General features: G+C 41.4%; 1 pseudogene; it reads right to left on the minus strand.

Annotated features, from left to right (window-relative positions):
- Nucleotides 1-18,617: 18,617 nt before the first annotated feature.
- On the minus strand, nucleotides 18,618-19,568 carry LOC148152128 (general transcription factor II-I repeat domain-containing protein 2A pseudogene; annotated as a pseudogene).
- Nucleotides 19,569-27,217: the final 7,649 nt, after the last annotated feature.

The raw sequence follows: 27,217 nt of genomic DNA on the forward strand, positions 1-27,217 counted from the left end.
TGATGCAGAAAACAAAACTGCATTAAATTTGCAAAGTCAATCATGTGAAAATTATAGCTGTACTTGTCAACACTTTACCACATTGCTGTTTAAATTGTCACAATTAAAAGGCAGCATTATTTCTACTCAGTGGCCACTTGTGACAGAAGAAATGGAACAAAACTGATTGTAATTCTCTGTGAAGTCATTTGAACCTTACCGCTGTGAAAATTAAGTCCAAACTTTTGAGATGGCAGTGCAAAACAGACATCAACTAACCTGCGATGACAGTAACATGACAAGCAAAACTCTGCTGGATATTTAAAATAGCTAGTTCTTATCTTACACCACAAAGAAATCCTCAAATTTGTGATGCAAAGTAGAGGAAAAACAATATTATTTTTGGTACTGCATGACCTTGAAACAGTGAAGATTGGGGAATAAGGAGAGTTCTGATGAAAATTTATTATGAAACAGAATTAGAAAAAATGAATGCAAGGAGTACATCCATAAGAAAACAAGGTGAACATGTCTAAGACCTAAGTTCTTGAATTATGAGTAGAAAGAACTCTGAGATCAAACAGAATTGATTTCAAATGCCCAGACAAGCCAAGAATGATAAAGACTGACAACCAGACAAAAGTCAGTTGAATATCATCAAAAGGTGTCTGAGAAGAGGTAAGAGGTGAATAGAAGATAAAAAGGGAGAGTCAACAATTTTCTGTCGAGCTAAGCATGAGACAGATTAAATACTAAAGGTCAAGTTTGTCAAAATGACATTAAAATGTACAATGTGAACTTTTGACCATTTCAAATTCCATTACAAACTCTGCTTAAGTCACATAGAAATGAATCATAGAATTATGTATCACAGACCATCATTTTATTGTGTCTGTTAACTTTATGAAAAAGAGAGTTGGATGAAAATTATATGCACGTAGTTCCTGTCAGGACCCCTGGATGTCCCAAACACTTTTCAGTCAATGACATACTTTAGAACTGTAGCCACTGTTGTAATGTGGTAAACACAGAAACCAGGTAGCATCATAGAGTCATAGGGTCACATGGCAGGGAAACACACTCTTTGGCCAAATCCGTCCATGCTGACCAGGTTTCCTAAACTAAACTAGCCCCATTTGCCTACTTTTGGCCTATATTCCTCTAAACCATTGCTATCCATTTACTGGAGCAAATGTCTTTTAAATGTTGTAATTGTAGTCTCCTCTTCCACTTCACCTGGCAGCTTGTTCCATACACGCACCACCATCTGTGTGAAAAAGATTCCCCTCAGGTTCCTTTTAAATCTTTCCCCTCTCACCTTAAACCAATGTCATCTAGTTTTGGACTCCCCTACCTTGGGTGGGATAAAAACTTGGTTATTCACCTTATCTATGCTCCTCATGATTTTAATCCTTTATAAGGTCACCCCTCAGCCTTCTACGCTCCAGGGAAAAAAGTTCCAACCTATTCAGCTTCTCCTTACAACTCAAATGTTGAAATCTCAATAATATCCTTATAAATCTTGTGAATTTTACTCTGGTGTTCAGAGATCACCACAGCAGAGTTCAAGTGAAGATCTACAACCCCTCAGCGCAACTGCTTTGTACTACATCAGTCTCTCACTGGAAATTCAATACCAGCAGGTAGGTCTTGGGTATGAACCGTAGTCCATCTTTTTCACATTAAACTGCCTTTAACATGGGAGTAAAGCTCACTTATCTTTACAGGTGCTCTAAATGCTCAAGTGCCTATAGAAAAACACAACTGTGTGCATCAAGCTCCCAAGACAGCAATGTGATAATGATCAGATAATTTGCTTTTTGTGAAGTTGATTAAGGAACAAATATTGACCAGAATACCAATTATAACTCCACTACTCTGCATTGAAAAAAAATGGCATGTATTTTTTACTTTCACCCAAGAGAGCAGATCTCATCCAAAATACAATACATCACTTCCTCACTTCATGCTCAATTCCTGGACCTGAACCTAATTGAAGAGCTATTAAATTAGCTCCACTCCATTGCTATTATGTTCTTCAGAATTAAAACAAAACTAAAAGATTTGATGCCTTCAGGACTAAATTTGTAGGAAACTACCTACCCAAGTTTTTGTCCAATTTGTCATTGGAGACTGAGCCTACACATACGCCATGGATGTTTCATGTAATTGGGCTACAGAAAAAGAAGTATCTTTTTATCACCTCAATTAGTGACAATAGCAGCGCTGGTATATTCTGTGCTATACAGTCTGTTCCCCAGTACTCACACCAAAGCAAACAGCGGGTGCACCTGGAGGACCATCAACTTGGTGAAAAACACTCTTTGGTCTGCCTGAAGCATGTTGGTCTTCCAGAGTAAGGAGTTGACTTTGACTGAGTGCTGCAGACGGGCATATTCTAAGGTCAAGGACTATGTTCTGAGGGATGCAGTAAAGCCTGGGGCAGCTGCCGCCAAGACACAGTGGGGAAGACAGTCATCTAAGGTCTTTCTGCTGAAGTACAATGGGAGTGCGTTCAGTCGTCAGAGTCCCCCAGTGCTTCAAATGCATGTAAATATAGACTTCTACAAGTAAGAAATGACTTTGGTTTGTTCGTTGGTTACAGTCAAACTCCAAAGTTTGTTTGTTTCCTCACATGCTACTGTACAGAAGCAAACCGAACTGCTTTAGTAACCATGTATGCATAGAAAGATATTTTTATGAATAAACTATATTTTGAAATAAAAAACTGTGATGTCAATGACATTGTCACCATGTAATGTGATACCAGTGAAAATGGATTTGAAGTAGTCTTCATGCAGCAAGGCATTCGGTTGATTTTTAATCCAATGCGTTAACAGAAATTGAATGGTGATGTGCGCGGACCATGAAACAATGACAGAATATTGTCTTTGTTTGCCAGTATTTCAACCAGTACCTCTTTCAGAAAGAGACAGTGGTAGTAGCATTTTACCACATAAAGCCATTCTATCTGCTCCAAAGCCTTTGCAAAGGATGTTGGCCTAATTTGCAGAGACATCACTTGGATGTATAAGGAAAAGGAGCAGACGTATCTTACCAACATGGTATCAAGACCTGCACTCACTTAAGGTAAGCTCAAGATATTAGAAAAAAATGTGTGAGGTCTTCCACATTCCACAAAAACTGATAGCATGACATGCTGTGGAAATGATCAATGTAGCAGAGTGATTAAATCTGATAGAAAAGCAACTTGCTGAGATCAAGTAACCTAAACAATGAGGGGCAACATCTCAAGCAATAGAGGAAGAGGTGGTGAAATAATCATCTGAAATCACCAGGAATTCTTCTATTGCTATAAAACTGCATTGGACATACAAAGATGAAGTGATTGTCCAAACTAGTGTCCGTACAAAGTGTCATTATCCCTTGATAGATGAGAAAAGAGATATTAAAGCAAATCCATGCAAGTCATCAAAAAATCAAGTTTAGTCTGTGTAAAGCCAGTTAAATGTTTGACTCTCTTTGTAATATGTTCATGGGATTTCTTGACAATCCCTAATTTCCCTGGAGTTGGTGTAGTAAGCTGCCTAGTTGAATAGTTCCCTGCAGGGAGTGGAGACACTTGAAGTACTGTGAGGAAGGACACAGCATCAGTGAAGGAATAGCAATACAGTTGCAAGTCAGGATGGTATGTGACTTGAAGCAGAATTTTGCTGGTAGTGGAGTTCTTGTGTATATGCTGCCCTTGTTCTTTTATGTGATCGAACTCATGGGTTTGAAAGGTGCTATCAGAAGTACTTTGATGAGCTACTGCATTGACATGAATAATGAATGTAAAGATCACATCGGCCCAACAGAGTAACGAAATTTAAGCTAAGCAAACAAACAAATCCATTCACATTCAGTGTTATGAACAGCTAACAGCCATTCACATGGAACATAAAAAGAGCTGAACACTTTGGACATCATGGTCTGGATGTTTGTTTGGAGCTCCACAGATATTGAAAATTGGTGGGTAGGAAATGGATACAGGATTCCCATTTTCATTTCATAAATAGCTCCTTTTCGCTGATAGGGGAATGGGGACTAAATTCAAACAAACCTTGTTTTCATTGTAGTAGGGGCCTTAACTAAGAGAGTTGGAGTTTTGAAATTTTAGATAGTCCATAAATGTTCGTGAGGGAAAGATACATTTCAAGAGATTTTTAAAAGAAACACAAAGCTTTAAATTTTATTTTCAAGACAGCCGATGTCAGTGAGGGGAAAGAAAACAAAGCTGTGAAGTTATTTGGACTTGAAAGGCTCAGACGATTTATAAAATTAAGCTGGTAAGTTGTTAGATATTTTTATAACATTATTAATAGCTGGCTACATTCCTCAAATCACAATCATCCCAGAGGAGTTGTTGTAATTTCACAGTTTGACTGAGCTCAAAGCTGTTTTAACAGGTTTAGCTGTCTTTTATATCCATGCTCAATACAAGACTGTTTTGTTTTGATAAAGATTTAAGTACTCAATGAACTTTTAAAGATTTGATACATTTGAAACTTTTTAAGCTGAACTGTGCAATGGGATGACATGAGCTAGCCTGTTGGCATAAGGGGCTATGGAGAATAATTGGCATTAAATTTTCTCAGTGATTTTTCAAGTCTCCTGGAGTTGAGTAGGGCAGAGGGTGTGAGGGTACTTGGGGGTGGATGGAGGCCATGGATGTAGAATGGAGAGAGGATGATGGGTGATGTGTTGTTGGGGTGAGGGCTAAATTTGAAATAAATGTAATGAAGCAAGTGGTAATAAATTCCAAAGAGTTAACACAGAATTTTGAACATGCTACTCCACAGTCAGCAACATAGACCTAGAGAATTCCTACAGTGTGGAAAGAGGACATTTAGCCCATCGACCCTCTCACCCAAATCCAGTCCCCTCCCCATTTACTATGTCTAAACCGTTCCATCTACAAATCCCTGGATACTATGGATAATGTAAAATAGCCAAACCACTTAACCTGAATAACTTTGGACTGTGGGAGGAAACTGGAGCACCTGGCAGAAACTCGCAAAGTCTTGGGGAGAACATGCAAACTCCACATGACAGCCACACAAGGCTGGGCCCCTGATGCTGTGAGGTATCAGTACTAAGCTTTGTGCCACGATGTTGCCCTAACATATTCAACCATTTCCAATCTGTGTCCAGAGATGACAAGTCTGGGTTTCTCAGTCCCATTATATAGATTTTTTAATTACAATTTACAGGTGTTGCAGTTGTATTGTGAAGGAACATAATTTCACCTGCTTCGATATTGACTACTGACTCACATGACATTTGAATTCAAAATATTCTTGCAGGGTCTGTGAAAAGATGTGATTGTGTCTAGGTGGAGGGCAAACAATTACAGAAAACACCATCAATCTGACTTGCTGTTGGACTTGTGATTTTATGATCTCTACTTCCAAACAGCAAAACCATTTTCACCAGTAAAGGTTCCCAAACGATTACTTCATTGTTTCAGATCCACAGAAATAACATTTTTTATAACATGGTACATCATTTTCAATCACAAAGTGGAGACTGGAACTCGATCAATAGTTGATACCATCAAAGACTGACTCGTTGCAGCAGAAGCAATTGTTAACCCCCAGGAGAGAAGATGTACTGAAACAGAATCACACAAGTGGAAGCGATTTACCTGAACATTCTGGTTCAAGTGCAACGTAGGCCAACAGTTTTGATGATGTTTAACTGCTGGGAGTTTTAAAGGTAACATAGTGTATGTTATAATAACAGGAGAAGGACTTATCCATGTTCAACATTCAATTCATCCAAGTTCTATCTTGCTGGCAACAAGTTGGAACTTTCAAGCTGCAATGTGCTCACTTATTGGGATTGAATGACAAATAATCAAACTAAAAGTTCTTAGAGAGACCAGTGTGAGCTGCTTGAAGAACAATACAGCTAAGATTTTAAACGGTCTTTTGGTCATCAGAATTTGCAATTTGTTCAATTTTGCACTTCTTATCTTATTTTGAAGGGAAGACCATTGATGAAATCACTGAAGATGATTGATATGATCCTGAGGACCCCTGGAGCTGAGATATTGATTTCCAATGACTACAGCTGTCTTCCTTTGTACCAGATACAAATCCACATGGCGCAAAGTATTTCATGGAGTCCAAGCAAAACTAGAATAATTGATACCACTGTCAGTCAAATGCTGCCTGGGTGTCAAGGGCAGTTGCCTTAACTAAAGTCTAAAATTCAGTAATTTTTGTCAGTTTTGGATCAAGGCCCTAACGAGACAGCTTTTGCAGAATGGAAACTGAGCATTAATGAGCAAATAATTGTTCTATAAGTGATAGTTGATAACACAGCTAACAATAACTTGAGAATGCAACTTTTAAAAAAAGGTTTTGTGATTTACACATGAAAAAAGTGAAACTATCATGGTATTCAAACAGATGAAAGACTTAACAATCAATTTTTCAATGTATAATTTCAGTTACATCACACTGTAAGTTTTTGCTATAAATTCTGTGTGTTGGGATTGAGCCCTCCACTATCACCTAATGAAGGAGCGACGCTCCAAAAGCTAGTGTGCTTCCAATTAAACCTGTTGGACTATAACCTGGTATTGTGTGATTTTTAACAATAACTTCAATACTTTGATGATTGACAATAGACTGATGTGAGGTCGAGGACCAAATATTATTTAAATGGAGAAAGACTGCAGAAAGCTACAGATCGGACGGACTTGGGAGTCCTCATCAATGAATCACAAAAGAGTTGGCATCTAAGTTCAGTCAACAAATGTGAGGGCAACTGAAATGTTGGTCTTGATTTCAAAGGGGATTTCATTGGGTCTCTTGTGAAAGGAAAGATGTATGGGCATTGGAGGCAATTGAGAAAAGATTTAGTTTGACTGATATCATGTATGGAACAGTTTTTGCTTTCATTCAGTGGAATCTAAAAGGATAAGAGTCTACATTATTGAAACATATAGAATCGTTTGGTGAGTTATGCAATTGTTGTTTCTCCTTGTGGGATATTGCAGGATCAGAGAGCACAGTGACAGTATCAGAATATTTAAGATACAGCTGAAGAGGAATTTTGTCTCTCAGAGGGTTATGAATTGTGGACATCTTTACCACAGAAGGCTCCTGAGGCTAGGTAATTAAACATATTGAAAGCTGATAGACAGATTTTTAACCATTGAGGGAATCAAGGCTCGTGAGGAAAAGGCCAGAGAGTAAAGTTGAGGATTATCAGATCAGCTATGATCTCATTAAATAGCAGACCAGACTCTGTTGTGGGCTGAATGGTCTCCTTCTGCTGCTATGCCTGATGCGCTTGTGTTAATTGGTCAGAATGAATTTATCCTAAATTCTGTGGACAGGTCAAATCTGGGGAATTAGGAGAAAGCGAGGACTGCAGATGCTGGATTTCAAAGTTGAGAATGGGATGCTGGAAAAGCAGGTCAGGCAGCATCCGGGGAGCACTGTGAGCCAAGGGGGTGCACACATAAATGTGAGGGAGGTAGGGTTGGTGGGAAGATAGCTCCTCAGATATCTGAAAATTGTTCACATTGCCGAATGTTTGCCAATGTTATATTTGAAATGAGAGCAGAATAAGGCAGTTTAGCCTGCAACAAAATTCAATACGATCATGATTGATCTGCTTCTTCTTTGAGTTCCGCATCAACTGTCTATGATCTTTCTTGCCTTGCCCAACAAGAATCTGGTTACCTCTGTTTTAAAAGTATTCGATGACAATGTATCCACAGCCTCCTGAGGCAGAGGCTTCCAAAGTTGCTCAAACCCCTGAGAGAAAAAATAATTCTGCTCATTTTCATCCTGATACAGTGACCCTGATTTTAAAACTGATCCCTAGTTCTGGAGTAACCAAACAGAAGACACATTCGGTGCACATTCCACTTTGTCAAGACCATTTAAGATCTATCACACTGCAATCAATTCACCCTCAGTCCTCTCAACCTGCTGTCTTTGGAAATGGATAATTCTAGAGGACAGTATTACAGAAGGAGTATTTTTCAGAGTTGATAGCATTTGCAGTATCCAGTATCTTTGGCACTTCTTTGATATCAACTGGCCTGTGCAGCATTTTTGCAGATGACCATCCTGCTATCTTGTGAGACTGGCCCATTTCAAACAATTTGTCATAGTGGGTAAAGGTTGTTTGAAGTAGTTCATTGCCACGAATCCTCCATTTGCCTTCACTGTATCTTGCACCTGTCTAGTGATTAGTGGTAGAGGATTCACCACCATTTGATATCTAAAATTTACTGCATAACAGCAACGTGCAATTTCACTTAGTCAGGTATAAATCTTAGGACTTCAGGGAGCTGGCGGAGGTACATCTACTCCATTCAAAAGCTATGGTAAAGATCTTTGTCTTGCCCCACAAAATGTGTGTGATCTTAGTAGAATAAGTGGAACCACTGTAGCATGAGCACTAACCCATTCAGAAAGATGATCTTATACAATATCTCCCTTATTTTCTTAGTGGTTATAACTACATTAAATTTACCACTATCCAATATTCCCCAAAGGTTCTGAATTCACATAGTAGGATATCTGAATGTTTCAGTTTTCTCAGAGTGCAATCTCTTTGGACGTCGGTAGAGTTTTTCCTTGAGGACAGTTGACTCTGGTGCAAATCCTTAAATCCTTCCTCAACTGGATGATCTTTCATTCCCCAGTTACCCTTGTGGACCTCTTCATTGGTACATTTCCCTATTTGGAGGAATTTAAATTTCAGGATTTCCTTCATAGAGGAATACTGCACCACTTCTCAGTTGTCTCAGTACATCAGCTGGGGCACCTTGAATTTTCTGACTATCTAATCTGGAATATACCTGCTCTGTTGAAACACAAGCATTCTCCTTGTAGTATCCTTGACTTCCAGATCCCTGGACAATCTGTTTCCCTTGGGAAGAGGAAGTCTCTTTTTTTCCAGTCTCCTGGAATGCTTGCGCCAGACAATTTCTTGCTGACTTTTTCCTGGATCTGTGGACATTTGAATGGCTCTTGGACCACCTCCTGAATCTATCCTCATATTTACCATGGCTATTCCAATGAGCTTGCACATCCCTGGACACTTCCCTCCACCCTCCCGGACCAAACACATGCTAAAATCTGCATCATATATCTGTCCCCTTGACTCCTTGCATTTAGGCATCCTATCCATTTGATACTCCAGCGTACCCAGTGGGGGCATTCTGTCCCCTAGCCCCCAACCCAGCTGCTACCCTACCTATTGGAACCCTGGAACACTACCCAGCTGGCACATATACCTTCCCCAGCCATCTGGCACCCAACCCTCCCAACACACTAACACACTTACTGAACAGAGTCATAGTTTGACAGCAGTTGCCAAAGTAGCTGTCGTGAACCCTACATTTCAGAATACAGCAGCTAACAACTGTGAAGAAAAGGTGTTGTTTATGGCTGCCTGGATGGTTCTGCATCAAGAGAAATCTGTCAAAGCGGAAGTGAGATTTCACATGTCTGAGAGAGAACTCAGCGGAATCTCATCTCAGAAATATGGAGCTCTCTTTTTTTCATCAAATAGTAGGAGTGGAGTGGCAATCATCATGTCGTTGTCATTTCTTACAAAATCTAGGCTTTTTTTTGTTTTTGGTCTTTTAGTTTGGCTGTACCTTTGCACAATATTGGTGAATATTGGCCACACTTTAATTCTTGTTGAATTTGACTGTGTTTCTCTTGCTGTGTTGGTTGCCATTTTTGTCTCCATTGATGTTTGGATCACTCTGGAAGGAAATAGCAGTTGTACTTCACACAATGAGCCACATAGTTATCTAACTCACTCCAAGTAAACCTCCCCGCACCCCCAAATCTTCAAGATGGCGACAGAAGAAGGGCTTATGCCTGAAACGTCGATTCTCCTGTTCCTTGGATGCTGCCTGACCTGCTGCGCTTTTCCAGCAACACATTTTCAGCTCAGACAGAATAGGTAAACTGAGTCTGGGGCTTGTTTGCTCATGTTGGCTTTATTACTCTTTATTTTCATCTTTTCTCTTTGGTCCTTTGGCTCTACTGCTTTTCTTTTCTTTTTTGGAGCTGAAGCGGGAGGGTTGAGGGAGAAGGCCTTTGGCAGTGGTGGCAGCGGAGGCAACACCAGAACTTGTCAGACACAGTCCCACCCCAGCTCAAGGTCTCACAGAGAGCAAGAAGCTGGCCCAAGGCTGACTCCCACAGCCTGGATTTGTAGGCTAGGCTAAGCCTCTGGGCCTCCAAGGAGAGGTGGCAGTCTCAGCACAGTGTGGCAGACTCCGTGTTGCTGGCACAGTGTGGCAGACTCCGTTTGTTCCAGCATGGCGGTCTTGTCCGAACAGTTTGGAGGTCTTCTTCACCTTCGGCTTCCAGGTGTTTCAGTATCCTGGCAGGATGTTCCATCCAGGAGTGATCATTTTATCTTGCTGGTTTTCTCTGGCAGATGTTTCTGGTCTGATGTTCCAGCTGCCCAGCGTGGCAGTCTTGTCCCAGAATGGCGGTCTCATCCTGGCTGCATATTCACGGTATTCTAATGTTCCTTAACCAGCATTCCCCAAGCCCAGGAGGTGTTAATTGCACTGTGATGAACTATGTATTAATTTTACATTATTTTTTGTTATTATGTATGACTTCTATCATTTGATGCAAGTGCTGTGGTGGGGCAACTTATAAGACTTATTACTGTATTTCCAGCAGCAGCCTGAAATATGCCAGGTACATAATTATTAAGAACCAAGGTTACCTTGAAAGGCAGACGCAATGGTGTCCTTTCCTAGCTTTTAGGCTACAGCAGGTAATACATTTTATTCACAACTAATTTTGTGAAGCAAAGAATTCTCATGCAGTGATCCTTCCCTGTAGAGAACTGCTGAGAAAAAATCTGCAATATTTTTTGTGTGTTTTCCTCCTGCCATCATTCTTGGGATGTTGAGACACCCTCTGGGAAGTTTGAGGTTTCTTGACTGTGCAAGTGAAAAAGTGGTGATCTACTTCCAAATCTGGACATCTAGAATCTCCACAGTGTGGAAACAAGCCTTTCTGCCCAACAAGTTCACACCGACCTTCCAAAGTGTATCCCACCCAGACCCATTCCCCTATTACTCTACATTTACCCCTGATTAAGGCACATAACCCACACATCCCTGAATACAAGGGGCAATTTAGAATGGCCAATTGACTTAACCTGCACATCTTTGGATCATTGTGGGGGGAAGCCAGAGCAAACCCATACAGACACAGGGAGAAGGTGCAAACTCCACAGAGACAGTCACCTGAGGGTGGAATCGAAGCCAGGTCCCTGGAACTGTGAGGCAGCAGTGCTAACCATGAGCTACCATGCCATCCTTGCGTGTATTTGGTTGGAGAGGAGCTTGCAGGTGCTGGTGTTCCCAGCCATCTGCTGCCCTTGGCCTATAGAGGAATTGAATTCCTGGGTTTGGAAGGCACTGTTTAAGGAATACTGATAATTTTCTGCACTGCATCACATATGGTGCACACTGCTGCCACTGTGCATCAATTGTAGAGAGAATGAATGTTTTGAACTGATTAAATGGTCTACATTGTCCTGGAAAATTTTGAGCTGTCTGACATTTGCTGGACAATACTAATGCAGACAAGTGAGGAGTATTCCATCACATTCCTCACTGGTGTCTTTTAGATGGTTGTAGCCCTTTGGGGTGTAAGGAGATGAGTTAATCACTGCAGAATTCTAAGCTTATCATTGCTTAGAGAAAAGTCATTCATGTGGCTTGTCCAAGTAAGTTCTGGTCAATGGTAACCTCACAACATTTAAAAACATATTTGGAAGAGCACTTGAAATTTTATAATATTCAAGAATATGGGCTTAATGCAGAAAAATGGGAATAGTGTAGGTAGTGGAATATGTAGGTGGCACAGACTTGATGGGCCAAGGAATCTCTTCTGTTCTGTATGATTGCAAGATTCAATGACGTTTACAAGGAGGCTGCCTTGTTATTTTTGTACTGTGCCCTAAAGTTGTGCCACATCCAATCATAAATGACAGTGAACAGTTAAACAACTCACTGGAGGAGTAGACTTCATAAATATCCCCATCTTCAATGATGGAGGAGCTCAGTACATCAATACATAATATAAGGCTGAGGTATTTGCAAAAGCTTTTAGCCAGATGCATCGAGTGGATGATTCATCTCAGCCTCCCCAGCATCACAAATGCCAGTCTTCAGAGAATTTAATAGCAAGAAACAGCTAAATGCACTGGATACTGCAAATACTGAGCTCTGACAATATTCCAGCAAGATTGCTGAAGATTTGTGCTTCATAACATGCTGTACCCTGATCAAGCTGATCTAGTATAGCTACACCATTGGCTTCTGCCTGACAAGGAAAACTACCAGGTACACCGTGTACATAAAAATTAGTGCAAATCCATCTTTGCCAAGTATCTTTAAATTGCACAGCTTAAATTGAGGTAGTTTTTTTTCCTAATGCTGAGCCTCTCATCAACTGTTACAGGCTTAGTCCATCAGTTTTGTCCTTCAGAATTTGATCATCTTAGTCAGTATTGGTTTTATTCAGCCATTTTGGTGATGAATATTGAAGCCCTTTACCCTCAGCATTTTTTAAACTCACAATCTGTAAGTCTATTTAAGTGCTTTAAACGGACAAGTACTGATTCATCAGCTGAGGGAAGGTGCAATACCATTCCAAACAATAGGTTTTGTTAAGTATGATTGAACTGATGCCATGAGGTAATAACATTCATGACATTCCTCATACTTTTCTCCACTGTAGTTTTGTTTTCCTCTTTAGATGCAAAAATAGATTCTTCTTGTGATTATTCAGGAATTTATTGATGTCTTGATGAATAACCTTGAAAACTGTGAGTAAGAAATACAAGTCAATGGTATTTTCATCGGAATGGAATAAAAAAAAATGACTGTTTCAAATATTGAATATGTACAAAATGTTGACATTTATCTATCTTTCCTGTGGTGAGTTAGAGGTTCTTCGTATGTCACCTGCTTTTCCATGTCACAGGAAGAGTAATAGAAGCCCCAGTAAAGGAATTGTTTATGCTACTTCACTAGCATTTTAAATTTCTTTCTCTCTCTCCCTTTACATCCAGTCTAGAAGTAATTCCACCCCTTGTGTCTGCAGACACTTCCTACCAACTGCTCTGTCTCCTTCCCATGTTGCCTTGTGTTAGTCCCCTATTAATACTGCATGGCATTTTCTGTTACAGGTTAATCAAACGACTTTCCTCCCCTTGCTTATCATTTATATAAATTTTAGATGGCTTGTATTTCCTGTATGAAAAGAGAATGCTTGTTACTTCCAGGCACCGATTTCTGCTATTGGAGAACCCTTATCATTTTTCTTATGGGTCTCCCATCGAGAAAATGAGCCATCAAAGGGCATGCATGTATTTCAGGATTGAATGCCTATATAATTTACATCTTCCATGTGCTGGATTTTGCACAGTTCACTTATTCACATTTTTACAACCTCATATTTCTTACTATGCCAGCATTGATCTTCTCAAACTTGTAATTTTTAAATGAATATTTCTGTCACCACATTGACAGAGGAGTTGATCAAGTCAACATCGTCAATAGCAGTCTCAGGCCAGTGATGACTCCACACATACATACATGTGCAATATCAGTGATGGCCAAGGAACCCTCACTGCATTTTGCTTGGTGTCCACCCTCCTGCTCCATTTGGCACTTTCGGCTCCCTTGCTCCCAACTGCATTCCCCTGACCATTCTCCTGTTTGCTTCTACACTCAATGACTTCCTCACCAGTTTAGCAGCCCATTCACATGTCACAGCTACAGTACAGGTTATGATGCCACAGGTACTATGACTGCATTGATGCTGAATGCCTCCTCTACAGTTGTGGTGGCATAGTGCAGTACTTTTAAAATAACTTTCCTGACTTTGTAATATCATTAAACACTTTCTAAGGGATCATATCAATCTACTAACTGTCTGAATGCTTGTTCTCTTGCTGCACACTAAATTTATTCCATCCTCTATTAGCATTGCCTTATTAACTAGGATGCTTATATCTTTCAATGAAGTTTGCAGCTTTCCTTCTTGTTGTTTTCATTCAACATTTTTTCATCTGCTTCTCCTCCTCTAAGTGAAGTCCATATTGCAACTCCTGCATCTCTGAGATGAGAAGGATTATTTTGATGCTGATCCTTTTTTTTAGGACATTCAGACCAGAGTAACCTGCACTGTCCAGTAACAATAGGAGAGCCATGCCTTAAAGCAGCCATTTCATGTTAACCAAAACAAAATAAGTGTGAATCTTTCAATATTGAATATGAATTCATTTGTGGGAATATTGTAAATTGATGTTCTGCCTATGTCCTTAATGTATTTGGTTACTTTTCTTTCTAAGATAATGCCTTCCTCTCTCCCAGCACTGATGGGCTAATACTTAATCAGTTCCGGGTTGGTGTGGTGTGCTGTAAATTGCACAAAGCACAAAACTGTCAGGTTCAATTCCTGGTTTGTGCTAAGCCAGCTGACACCTATTTACACCACCCATAACATTGTCAGACTCCGTTTCTTCCTGAGTTTATCAGCTGCTGAAACACTTCCCCACATTGCTGTTACCTGCAGTTTGCACTAAGTAATTTTCAAACGTTCTCCTATGGACTAGTCATGTTCCACATCCCAAAAATCTAGGGTTATCCAACATTCTCCTGCCTAGTTTCAAACTCATACTCTAATTCACCTATCATCATTGTGCTCTCTGATTTATATTGACACCCAATTAATCGATGCCCCAGTTTTACATTTGATGTCCTTACTTTTAGATTGCGCATTGCTTCAACCCTCCCTAATCTTCTCCAACCCCTCAATCCTCCAAGCTATCTGCTGTGCTCTAATTCATACTTCACTTTGAATTTCTGCATCATTAGTGGCTGTGCCATCAGCAGCCTGGGCTTTAAGCTCAGATAATCTCACCTTTCCTGAAATCTCTGTGTCTCTCTTTCTTTAGCAAAGATGCTTCTTAAAGCTTATACTTTGAACCAAGGTTTTGGTCATCTACCTTCATATTCAGAGGAGGTTCAGCAGAATGGTCCCAGGAATGAAAAGCTTAATATATGAGGATGTTTAAGGACTTTGCGTTTATCGCAATGGAGTTTAGAAGGATGCGGGGTGATGTATTTGACGTATGCAGAATACTGAATTGCCTAGACAGAGTAGATGGTGGGAACATGTTTCCATTGATAGAAAAGACTAGGACCCAAGTGTGCAGCCTTAAAGGAAAGCGAAAACCTTTTAGAAAGGAGATAAGGAGGAACTTCTTCAGCCAGAGAGTGATGAATCTGTGGGATTCATTGCCACAGAAGGCTGTGGAGGCCAGGTCATTGAGTATATTTAAGACTGAGATAGATAGGTTCCTGAGTATCAAGGGGATAAAGGCTTACCGGGAGAAAGTGGAAGAATGGGGCTGAGAAAGATTGAATGTCAGAGCAGACTTGATGGGCTGAATGGTCTAATTTCTGCCCCTATGTCTTATGGTCTAATATCCTTTCCCTGAATTGGTGAACTTGCTTAGCTTTTGAATTCTCCTTGTGATATTTTTTGACTTAGATTGTAAAAGTAAATATGCACTATTGCTGATGCATTTTGTGATTTTTGTTATTTTAGCCACATGACGTGCATCATGGAGATTTGGGTTCATGTTGAGACACATATTTTGAAGATATTAATAACATTATTTAAAATGCTACAATACTTCAGACATGCACAGGTAATCCAGGTTCTGTGGTTGCTGGTTTAGTGCACATTACATAGCTAACTGACTGAAAACTGACTCTATTACTGGAGCAGAAAGTGAGGTCTGCAGATGCTGGAGATCAAAGTTGAAACTTTATTGCAGGAACAGCACAGCAGGTCAGGCAGCATCCAGGGAACAGGAGATTCGACGTTTCGGGCACAGGCCCTTCTTCAGGAATGAGCAGAGAGTGTTCAGCAGGAGAAGATAAAAGGTAGGGAGGAGGGACTTGGAGGAGGGGAGTTGGAAATGTGATAGGTGGAAAGAGGTCAAGGTGAGGGTGATAGGTCGGAGTAGGATGGAGGCGGAGAGGTCAAGAAGAAGACTGCAGGTCAGGAAGGCGGTGCCGGGCTGGAGGGATCCGGCTGAGACAAGGTGGGGGGAGGGGGGATGAAGAAACTGGTGAAGTCCAAGTTCATCCCCTGCAGTTGGAGGGTTCCCAGTCGGAAGATAAGACGCTCCTCCTCCGACCGTCGGGTTGTTGTGGTTTGGCGGTGGATGAGTCCAATGACCTGCATATCCTCGGTGGAGTGGGAGGGGGAGTTGAAATGCTGTGCCACAGGTTGGTTGGGTTGGTTCGTCTATATTGGGGAGACAGGCCGCCCAGCCGGTGTGGCCTCCTCTATATTGGGGAGACAGGCCGCCTACTTGCGGAGCGATTCAGAGAGCACCTCTGGGCCACCCGGACGAACCAACCCAACCAACCTGTGGCACAGCATTTCAACTCCCCCTCCCACTCCACCGAGGATATGCAGGTCATTGGACTCATCCACCGCCAAACCACAACAACCCGACGGTCGGAGGAGGAGCGTCTTATCTTCCGACTGGGAACCCTCCAACCGCAGGGGATGAACTTGGACTTCACCAGTTTCTTCATCCCCCCTCCCCCCACCTTGTCTCAGCCGGATCCCTCCAGCCCGGCACCGCCTTCCTGACCTGCAGTCTTCTTCTTGACCTCTCCGCCTCCATCCTACTCCGACCTATCACCCTCACCTTGACCTCTTTCCACCTATCACATTTCCAACTCCCCTCCTCCAAGTCCCTCCTCCCTACCTTTTATCTTCTCCTGCTGAACACTCTCTGCTCATTCCTGAAGAAGGGCCTGTGCCCGAAACGTCGAATCTCCTGTTCCCTGGATGCTGCCTGACCTGCTGTGCTGTTCCAGCAATAAAGTTTCAACTCTATTACTGGAGCAACTGACTGATGGCAATGCAGGATTCTTCATTTCGGAATGCCATATGTCATGATGCCATGTCACTGTCTTAAAGTTACAGGTCTGTAATATAATAGTTCTAGCTCTTTGAATTGGGACTGGAAGGAAGTTATTGCATTAATATTTAATATCCATGAATTAGAGAGGATGGTCACATTATCTATACATTAGTCTTCAATGTTTGCTGCTAAAAACATGTTGTAGCTAAACTAAAATGCTCAAACAAAAAAGGAAATGGCCCAAGTTGTACAACTTGCTGAAGAGTAAGAGCCTCCACTGAATCTGAATCTGAATCCAGCATAATTCTGTAACTTAATGAAAGAAAGAAGAATCAGAGAGAGAGAGAAAAAAAGAAGTCTCTATTAGAAAGATCCAAGATTAAAGTTAAAGAACTGCAACTGGGATCTGGGGTGTACTGGTTAATGATGCTGTGTAAATAATGCCATCTATGTCGTCAGGAGAAATGATATAAGGTCAAATGAGTATTTTCTGAAGAAGTCGGACCAGACTTGAAAAGTTAACTATGTTTCTCTGTCCGCAGATACTGCCAGACCTGTTACATCTCTTTGATGTTTTCTGTTTTTGTTTCAGATTTTCAGCATATGCAACATTTTGCTTTGTTGGGATTTCCAGATTGTTGGCAGATGGTTCTTTCGCGAAGCCTCGTTTGAAGTTCGACCAATACAAAGTTAGTAGCGTTATTAGATGACGTGTTAAATAAAAGATTATGCTTAATGACATCAAAGTTTCCTGCAATCTCCCCTCGTATTTAGTGCCTAAGTACTGTAACAGAAGGTCAGAGGCAAGGAACCTTGCAGCAAGTAACTCATCTCCTGACCCCCTAAGGCAGGGGTGGGCAATTAATTCTTCCAAGGGGCCACATGAGAAACCTGAGTTGTGTTGGAGGGCTGAACCAACAATGAGGTGAACATAATTCTGCTCAGTATTAATTTTCTCCCATTGTAAAAAGTACTAAATTGTATAGTTTTGCACTGAAACTTATAATCAAAAGAATAAGGATATTCTGTTACAAAAAAGATATGAAATTGTGGAGTAGGTCAAATATAGAACAAATAAACTGTAAAAACAATAATTTCAGTATTTCATTTTATTTTTAACACATTAATCTCACAAACCAATAATGAAAAGTTGTTTCATTATTGTTCAGTATTATAAACATCAGACAACTCTATACAAAAAGCAATAAGTGCTTTTGATGTTTTTAAGTTCATTTTACTTGTTTAGTGAGAAAAATCCAGTCTGTTTTGGGCTTGAACAAGTGCATTGAAATCTGGGTGAATGTCTGAGGTGGATATGCGAAGGACAGCTGAGAAGTGATTATCAGTGATAGAGGATCTGTATTTGGATTTGTTGAACTTCATCACTGAGAATGTCTGTTCGCATATATAGGTATATAGGTAGATCCAAAGAGGACTAGAATCTTCTGAGCATGCCTCCTCATGTGTGAAAAGTTCTCCTCTTTGAGGGAAGAATAAAAATCAAGCAGTGAGACTGACCTCAAGTACTCTGCTAGAAGTGTGTCAGACTGCAGGTCAATGAGTTCAAACTGAACATCACTAGGTGCATTCTCCACATTGCATGTAAATGGGGAAAAAATCATGTGCATTTCATTCTCAACAGTTTTAAAGTCTTGAAATCACTTTGAAAATTCACCATGCAGTGCTTCTAACATAGATGAGTACCTGTGGAGGTGATCAGCTGAAGGTGTGGCTTCTTTCAGTGTTGGCAAGTGGGTGAGAATGTTGTCCTCCATTTGGTTTGAGAGAAGCTGCAACTTTCTCATAAAAGCCTTCACCAAGTTATACATTTAATGCACAAAAAGTTCCTTGCACTGCAGTTTCACATTTAGTTCATTCATAAGTGCAGTCACATCAACAGCAAAACCAAGGTCTGTAATCTGGTCTGCATCTGAAAGCTGTGGAATGCCATTCCCTTTCTTCACACAGAAAGCTTGAATCTCTTCTCTCAGGTCCCATACACTTTTCAGCATTTTGCCCAGGCTGAGCCACCTGATAGCTGTGTGGAAGCCTATGTCACGATGTTCAGCCTCATTTTCCTCCAAAAGTGCAAAAAACTGCCTGTGATTCAAAGCTCTTACCCTGATGAAGTTAACTATTTTAGTTACAACATCAACCACATGGTTAATTTTTAACACTGACTTACACAACACTTCCTGATGTATAATACAATGCAAAAATACCAATTTCTGTTCAGGGTCAATTTCTGTCACTTTATCCTGCATCCTCTTTAAGAGTCCAACATTTTTTCCTGTTAGATTTGGACAACCATCCGTTGTCACACCCGCCAGCTTGTCCCATTTTAGTCCCAACGTGTCCAAACATGCATTTACCTCCGTGAACAAATCATTACCAGTTGTTGTTCCTTTCATTGACTGCATGGCTGCCAGCTCCTCTGTGATTTTAAAGTCCGTAGTTATCCCACGTACGAAGATGAGTAGCTGGGCTATGTCACGTACGTCGCAGCTCTCATCCAAAGCCAAGGAAAAAAAGTCAAATTTGACCACTCTGTGCTGCAGCTGAAGTTCCAGATTTCTCGCGATGTCCCAATCCTTCTCGTTACAGTGCATCAGGAGAGGGGCACATTCTCAAATGCCTCCTTTTTCTCCGGGCATATTAGTTCTGCAGAGTCCAACAAGCACTCCTTAATAAACTCTCCATCAGAAAACGGTTTACTCTTTCTGGCGATTTTGTGGGATATGACATAACTTGTCTTGGTGTGAGCTGACATTTTGAGAGCGAGCCAGCAAGCATCACTTTTAGCTATTCACCCACGCACTTATACACGCATATGCGACCATACGTAAATAAAAAAAGCATCCTTTTTAAAACAAAAGCAACACAGTTGTATTGCGTGCATGGCATAAATACATTTTCATTTATGTTCTAATTTAAGATTGACCTCATGCGGGCCAGACAGGAATGACCAAAGGACCGGATATGGTCCATAGGCCGTAAAATGCCCAGGTCTGCCCTAAGGCTTATCCACCATCTAAAAGACATAAGTTAGGAATGTATTTGAATACTCTCCACTTATTGGATGGGTGTAACTCCAACAATACTCAAGAAGCTTGACACTACCCAAATCAAAGCAGTCCTTTCGATTGGCGTCACATTACCATGATTGATACTCAATAGCAACAGTGTGTATTATCTACAAAATGCACTGCAAAAAGTTCATTAAGGCACCTTTCAAACCCCCAGCCACTTCCTTTTCGAAGGACAAGGTTAGCTGATGCACCACACCTGCAAGTTCCCCTCCAAGCAGCTCAACATCTTGACTTAGAAATATGTCACTGTTCCTTCAGTGTTGCTGGGCCAACTCATGGAACTTCCTTGCTAAAGACACTGTCAGTCTAACTTCAACTTATGAACTGCAGTGTTCAAGAAGGCAGCGCACCACCAACTTCTCAACAGAGCTCGAGTTGGATAAAAATTGCTGACCCAGCCAGCTATGCTCACATCCTATGAATGAATAAAATGAAAAATGTTACACAACAGTCTAGCTAAATAGAATACTAATAAGGAACAGTACATCATTTTTCAATATGTTTTAGGCAGTACTGTAGATGACATCTTGATTACACAAGTGCTGAATGAAAACAAACTAACTGAAGAAGAAATAACTAAAGAACAAATATTTGCAGGAAACAACAGCATGATATGCTGTTCCTGGATACAGCGATCTCTGCATGTGCATCCGCCGAACATAAGAAACCATCTTTCCGGGTGTTTTTTGTACAGGTCTTCCAGACTATAAAATCTGCTGTACCTGTTGTTCTGGGAGAGACGGCATGGTCAAGTTCTGCGGTTAGGATCAGAATCGCACTGCCCCTCCCAAAAGCTTTTGATTTAATAAATTTGATTGACTTGCTTCTAAATTTGATTGACTTAGAGTCAGAGAGTCATAGAGATGTACAGCATGGAAACAGACCCTTCATGTCCAACTCGTCCATGCCGACCAGATACCCCATCCTAATCTAGTCCCACTTGCCAGCACCGAGCCCATATCCCTCCAAACCCTTCCTATTCATATACCCATCCAAATGCCTTTTAAATATTGCAATTGCACTAGCCTCCACCACTTCCTCTGGCAGCTCATTCAAGATATGTGCCACACTCTGCATGAAAAAGTTGCCCCTTAGGTCTCTTTTATATCTTTCTCCTCTCACCCTAAGCCTATGTCCTCTAGTTCTGGACTCCCTGACGCCAGGGAAAAAGACTTTGTCTATTTTTCCTATCCATGCCCTTCAGGATTTTATAAACCTCTTTAAGGTCTTCCCTCAGCCTCCAACGCTCCAGAGAAAACAACCCTAGCCTATTCAACCTCTCTCAATAGCTCAAACCATGCTTCTAAATTTGATTGACTTCTTTCTAAATTTGACTTTTATTAATTTTATAACAACACTGAATAAGATTTATGTTACACAGGAGAAAGTTTTGGACACTGTTAGGGGAGATGGCTCACCAGGGGAAGGAAGCAATTGCCAGGATCATGGCACCATGGTGGGCTCTGCTGTTCAAAAGGGTGGGAGAAAAACTCGTAGGGTCATAGTCATAGGGGATTCTATTGTAAGGGGAGTAGATAGGCAGTTCTGTGGCCGAAAATGAGACCCCCGGATGGTATGTTGCCTCTCAGGTGCTCGGGTCAGGGATGTCACAGATTAGCTGCAGAGCATTCTGAAAGGGGAGGGTGAACAACCAATTGTCGTGATGCATATAGGCACCATGAATATGAAGCAGATGGAGTCATGGAGTCATAGAGATGTACAGGATGGAAACAGACCATTCGGTCCAACCTGTCAATGCCGACCAGATATCCCAATCCAATCTAATCCCACCTGACAGCACCCATATCCCTCCAAACCCTTCCTGTTCATATACCCATCCAAATGCTTCTTAAATGTTGCAATTGTACCAACCTCCACCACTTCCACTGTCAGCTCATTCCATGCTCCCACCACTCTCTGCGTGAAAAAGTTGCACCTTGGGTCTCTTTTATATCTCCCCTCTCAACCTAAATCTATGCCCTCTACTTCTGAACTCCCCCACCCCAGGGAAAAGACCTAGTCTATTTATCCTATTCATGCCCCTCATGATTTGGTAAACCTTTATAAGGTCACCCCTCAGCCTCCGATGCTCCAGGGAAAACAGACCCTGCTTGTTCAGCCTCTCCCTATAGCTCAAGTCCTCCAAACCTGGCAATGTTCTTGTAAATCTTTTCTGAACCCTTTCAAGTTTCACAACATCCTTCCGATAGGAAGGAGACCAGAATTGCGCACAATATTACAAAAGTGGCCTAACCAATGTCCTGTACAGCCATAACATTACCTCCCAACTCCTGTACTCAATACTCTGACCAATAAATGAAAGCATACCAAATGCCTTCTTCACTATCCTACCTACCTGCAACTCTACTTTCAAGGAGCTATGAACCTGCACTCCAAGGTCTCTTTGTTCAGCAACACTCCCTCGGACCTTACCATTAAGTGTATAAGTCCTGCTAAGATTTGCTTTCCCAAAATGCAGCACCTCACATTTATCTAAATTAAACTCCATCTGCCACTTCTCAGCCTATTGACCCATCTGATCAAGATCTCATTGTAATCTGAGGTAACCTTCTTCACTGTCCACTGCACCTCCAATTTTAGCGTCAAGTGCAAACTTTCTAACTATACCTCTTATGCTCACATCCAAATCATTTATATAAATGATGAAAAGTAGTGGATCCAGGACTGATCCTTGTGGCACTCCACTGGTCACAGGCCTCCAATCTGAAAACAACCCTCCACCACCACCCTCTGTCTTCTACCTTTGAGCCAGTTCTGTATCCAAATGGCTATTTCTCCCTGTGTTCCATGAGATCTAACCTTGCTAATCAGTCTCCCATGGGGAACCTTGTCGAACACCTTACTGATGTCCATATAGATCACAACTATCACTTTGACCTCATCAATCCTCTTTGTTACTTCTTCAAAAAACTCAATCAAGTTTGTGAGACATGATTTCCCACACACAAAGCCATGTTGATTATCCCGAATCAGTCCTTGCCTTTCCAAATATATGTACATCCTGTCCCTCAGGATTCCCTCCAACAACTTTCCCACCACCGATTTCAGGCTCGGTGGTCTAGAGTTCCCTGGCTTATCCTTACCACCTTTCTTAAACAATGGCACCACATCAGCCAACCTCCAGTCTTCCGGCACCTCACCTGTGACTATCGATGATACAAATATCTCAGCAAGAGGCCCAGCAATCACTTCCCCCGCTTCCCACAGAGTTCTGTGGTACACCTGACCAGGTCCTGGGGATGAATCCACTTTTATGCATTTCAAGACATCCAGCACTTCTTTCTGAGTAATGCGGATATTTTTCAAGACATCACCATCTATTTCCCTACATTCTATATTTTCCATGTCCTTTTCCACACTAAACACTGATGCAAAATGCTCGTTTAGTATCTCCCCCATCTCCTGCATCTCCTCACAAAGGCCGCATTGCTGTTCTTTGAGAGGTCCTATTCTCTCCCTCGTTATTCTTTTGTCCTTAATGTATTTGTGAAATCCCTTTGGATTCTCCTTAAATCTATTTGCCAAAGCTATCTCATGTCCCCTTTTTGCCCTCCTCATTTCTCTCTTAAGAATACTCCTACTGCCTTTATACTCTTCTAAGGATTCACTCGATCTAAGCTGTCTATATCTGGTATATGCTTCTTTCTTTTTCTTAACCAAATGAAAGCAAAGGAACTGGTGGTCAGAAGTGCATATGCTTTAATGCAAGGAGGATAGTGGATCAGGCAGTCGAACTTGGGACTTGGATTGGTGCCAGTGAGTATGACATTATTGCGATCACAGAGACTTGTTTGAAGAAAGGGCATGATTGGCAACTAAATGTTCCAGGATATAGATACTTCAGACAGGACAGGGAGGGAAATAAAAGTGGGGGGGGGGGGGGGTGGAGGAGGAGTTGCATTGCTGGTCAGGGATGATATCATGCCTGTGCTAAAAGAGGACACTATGGAGAGCTTGAGCAGTGAGGCATTATTGGTAGACCTGAGGAATAAGAAGGGTGCAGTTACATTGGTGAGGCTGTACTACTGGCCTCCCAACAGTGACCGTGAGGTAGAAGAGCAAATAAGCAAACAGATTATGGAAAGATGTCGAGGCAACAGGGTGGTTGTGATGGGAGATTTTAACTTTCCCAATATTGACTGGAATACACTTAGTGTCAGAGGTCTGGATGTGGCAGAATTTGTAAGGAGCATCCAGGAAGGACTTCTAGAGCAGTATGTCAATAGTCTGACGAGGGAAGGGGCCATGTTGGACCTGGTGTGGGGAGTGAGCCAGGCCAGGTGGTAGAAGTTACATGGGGGATTTCTTTGGGAATAGTGACCACAATTCTGTAAGTATTAGAATACTCATAGACAAAGATGAGAGTGGTCCTAAGGGAAATATACTGAACTGGGCCAGGGCTAATTATATCAAAATTTGACAGAATTTGGGAAACGTGGACTGGGGGCAGCTATTTGAAGTGAAGTTCACATTTGATATGTGGGAGTCTTTCAAAGTTAGGTTGAAGACAGTGCAGGATAAGCATGTCCCTTTGAAAACAAGGGATAGGAAAGGGAAGATTCATGAACCATGGATGACAGGAGTAATTGTGTGACTAACCAAGGGGAAAAGGGAAGCATACATAAGGTCCAGGCAAATAAGAACAGAACAGGCTTTGGAGGAATAACGGGAGAGCAGGACCAATCTTAAACAAGGAATCAAGTGGGCTAAAAGGGATCATGAAATAACTTTAGTGAGCAAAATTAAGGAGAATCCCAAGGCCTTTTATTCATATATAAGAAACAAGAGGGTAACTAGAGAAAGCGTTGGTCCACTAAAGGATAAGGAAGGATGGTTGTGAGTTGAACCTGAAAAAATGGGTGAGATTCTCAATTTGCATCAATGTTCCTTGAGGAGTGGGACATGATAAATCTTGAGATTAGAGGTTGACGTTTGTTTACTCAGGATCAGGAGGGAGGATGTGTTGGGCAGGCTAAAGGATATTAAAGTGGACAAATCCCCAGGACTGGCTGGGATCTATCCCAGGTTGCTGAGGGAGGCAAGAGAGGAAATTGCTGAGGCCCTGACAGATATCTTTGTAGCATCCTTAAACACAGGTGAAGTGCTGGAGGCCTGGAGAGTTGCTAATGTTGCCCACTTGTTCTAGAAGGGTAGTAGGGATATGCCAGATAACTACAGTCATTGGTGGCAAAGCTGCTGGAGAAGGTACTGAGGGACAAGATCTATTTACATCTGGAAGAGAATGTGATAGGCAACATGGTTTTGTGTGGGGGAGATTGTGCCTTACCAACTTAATAGAGTTCTTTGAGGAAGTGACCAAGTTGATAGAGAAGGAAGGGCTATAGATGCCATATACATGGACTTTAGTTTGGCGTTTGTTAAGGCCCCCCATGGTAAAAGGATGGAGAAAGTAAAGTCACATGGTGTGCAGAGTGTTTTCGCTAGGTGGATAAAAAATTGGTTGAGCAACAGGAGACAGAGAGCAGTAGTTGAAGGGAGTTTCTTGAAATGGAGAAAGGTGACCAGTGGCATTCCACAGGAATCAGTGCTGTGGCCACTGTTGTTTGTGAGATACATAAATGATCTGGAAGAGGGCACTGTTGGTCTGATCAGTAAGTTTGCAGATGACATGAAGATTGGAGGAGTAGCAGAGTAGGGGAATGTCAAAGAATACAGGAGAATATAGATAGACTGGAGAGTTGGGCGAAGGAGTGGCAGATAGAGTTCAATCCGGGCAAATGTGAGGTGATGCATTTTGGAAGGTCTAATTCAAGAGCAAACTATACTGTAAATGGAAGAGCCTTGGGAAAAGTTGATGAACAGAGAGATATGGGAGTTCAGGTCCATTGTACCCTGAGGTTGGCTGTACAGGTAGATAGAGTGGTCAAAAAGGCATATGGTGTGCTTGCCTTCATCAGACATGGTATTGAGTGTAAGAGTTTGCCGGTCATGTTACAACTGTACAAGACTTTTGTTTGGCTGCATTTAGATTATTGCACACAGTTCTGGTCGCCACATTACCAAAAGGATGTGGATGCTTTGGAGAGAATGCAGTGAAGGTTTACGAGGATGTTGCCTGGTATGGAAGGTGCTAGCTATGAAGAAAGGTTGAATAGGTTAGGATTGTTTTCATTAGAAAAAGGGAAATTGAGGGGAGCCCTGATTGAGGTCTACAAATTCATGAAGGGTATAGACAGGTTGGATAGAGATAGGCTTTTTCCCAGAGTGAGGGAATCAATAACGAGAGGTCATGTGTTCAAGGTGAGAGGAGAAAGGTTTAAGGGGGATACACATGGAAAGTATTTTACACAGAGGGTGGTCGATGCCTGGAATGCATTGCCAGCAGAGGTGGTAAAAGCAGACATGGTAAATTCAAATAAGGTGCGTCAGGACAGATGCATGAGTAGGTGGGGAGCAGAGGGATACAGATGCTTAGGAATTGGGTGATAGGTTTAGACAATGGATTTGGATCGGCACAGGTTTGGAGGGCTGAAGGGCCTGTTCCTGGGCTGTAAATTTTCTTTGCTCTCTTTGTTCTAAAATTGTTGTAGCATTTGGTGTTTTCTTCAATTCTAACGGAAACAATATAATTAATTGGGAGAAGACAGAGACCCAAGTGAAAATGTTGACTTCCTTATTAGTGATATTTAACACAGGCAGAAAATTGTGAATACAGTGGTTTAAAATATTTCATCTGGCACCAAATCATCATGATGATTTTAAATTACACATTATCCAGCTTTTTTGTCTTTGAAGACTGACTTGATGCTGTTGAAGGCCATACAATTAAAAAAGTAAGCGGAAGATAAAGAAGAAAATTGCAATTTGTGCAGAAGGATGTGCAGCTGTCCAGAAACAGAGGAAATGTGAAGAGGATATTGTAGTTGCTATAGTCTGTGTATTCAATGTGTCAGGGAAAGGCCCTTTGTCATCAAGTTTGTCTCACAGAAAAACGAGTGTCATTCCTGCATCAAAGGTATTGTTTTAAATTAATATGCCACACCAAGAACATTACATTGTACTCAAAAGGGAGATCGACAAATGCTAATAAAAGCCAAGAAATTTAAGATAACTGGTAAACTGGTAGATTCCTAGAAAAATAAGGAACAAGTCTGCAATCTTTCTAAATATCTGGCTTTATTTCTTAT

Source organism: Chiloscyllium plagiosum, unplaced genomic scaffold (assembly GCF_037043375.1).
Source record: "Chiloscyllium plagiosum isolate Xiang-an unplaced genomic scaffold, Cpla_swu_hap1 HiC_scaffold_1, whole genome shotgun sequence".
NCBI classification, from domain to species: Eukaryota; Metazoa; Chordata; class Chondrichthyes; order Orectolobiformes; family Hemiscylliidae; genus Chiloscyllium; species Chiloscyllium plagiosum.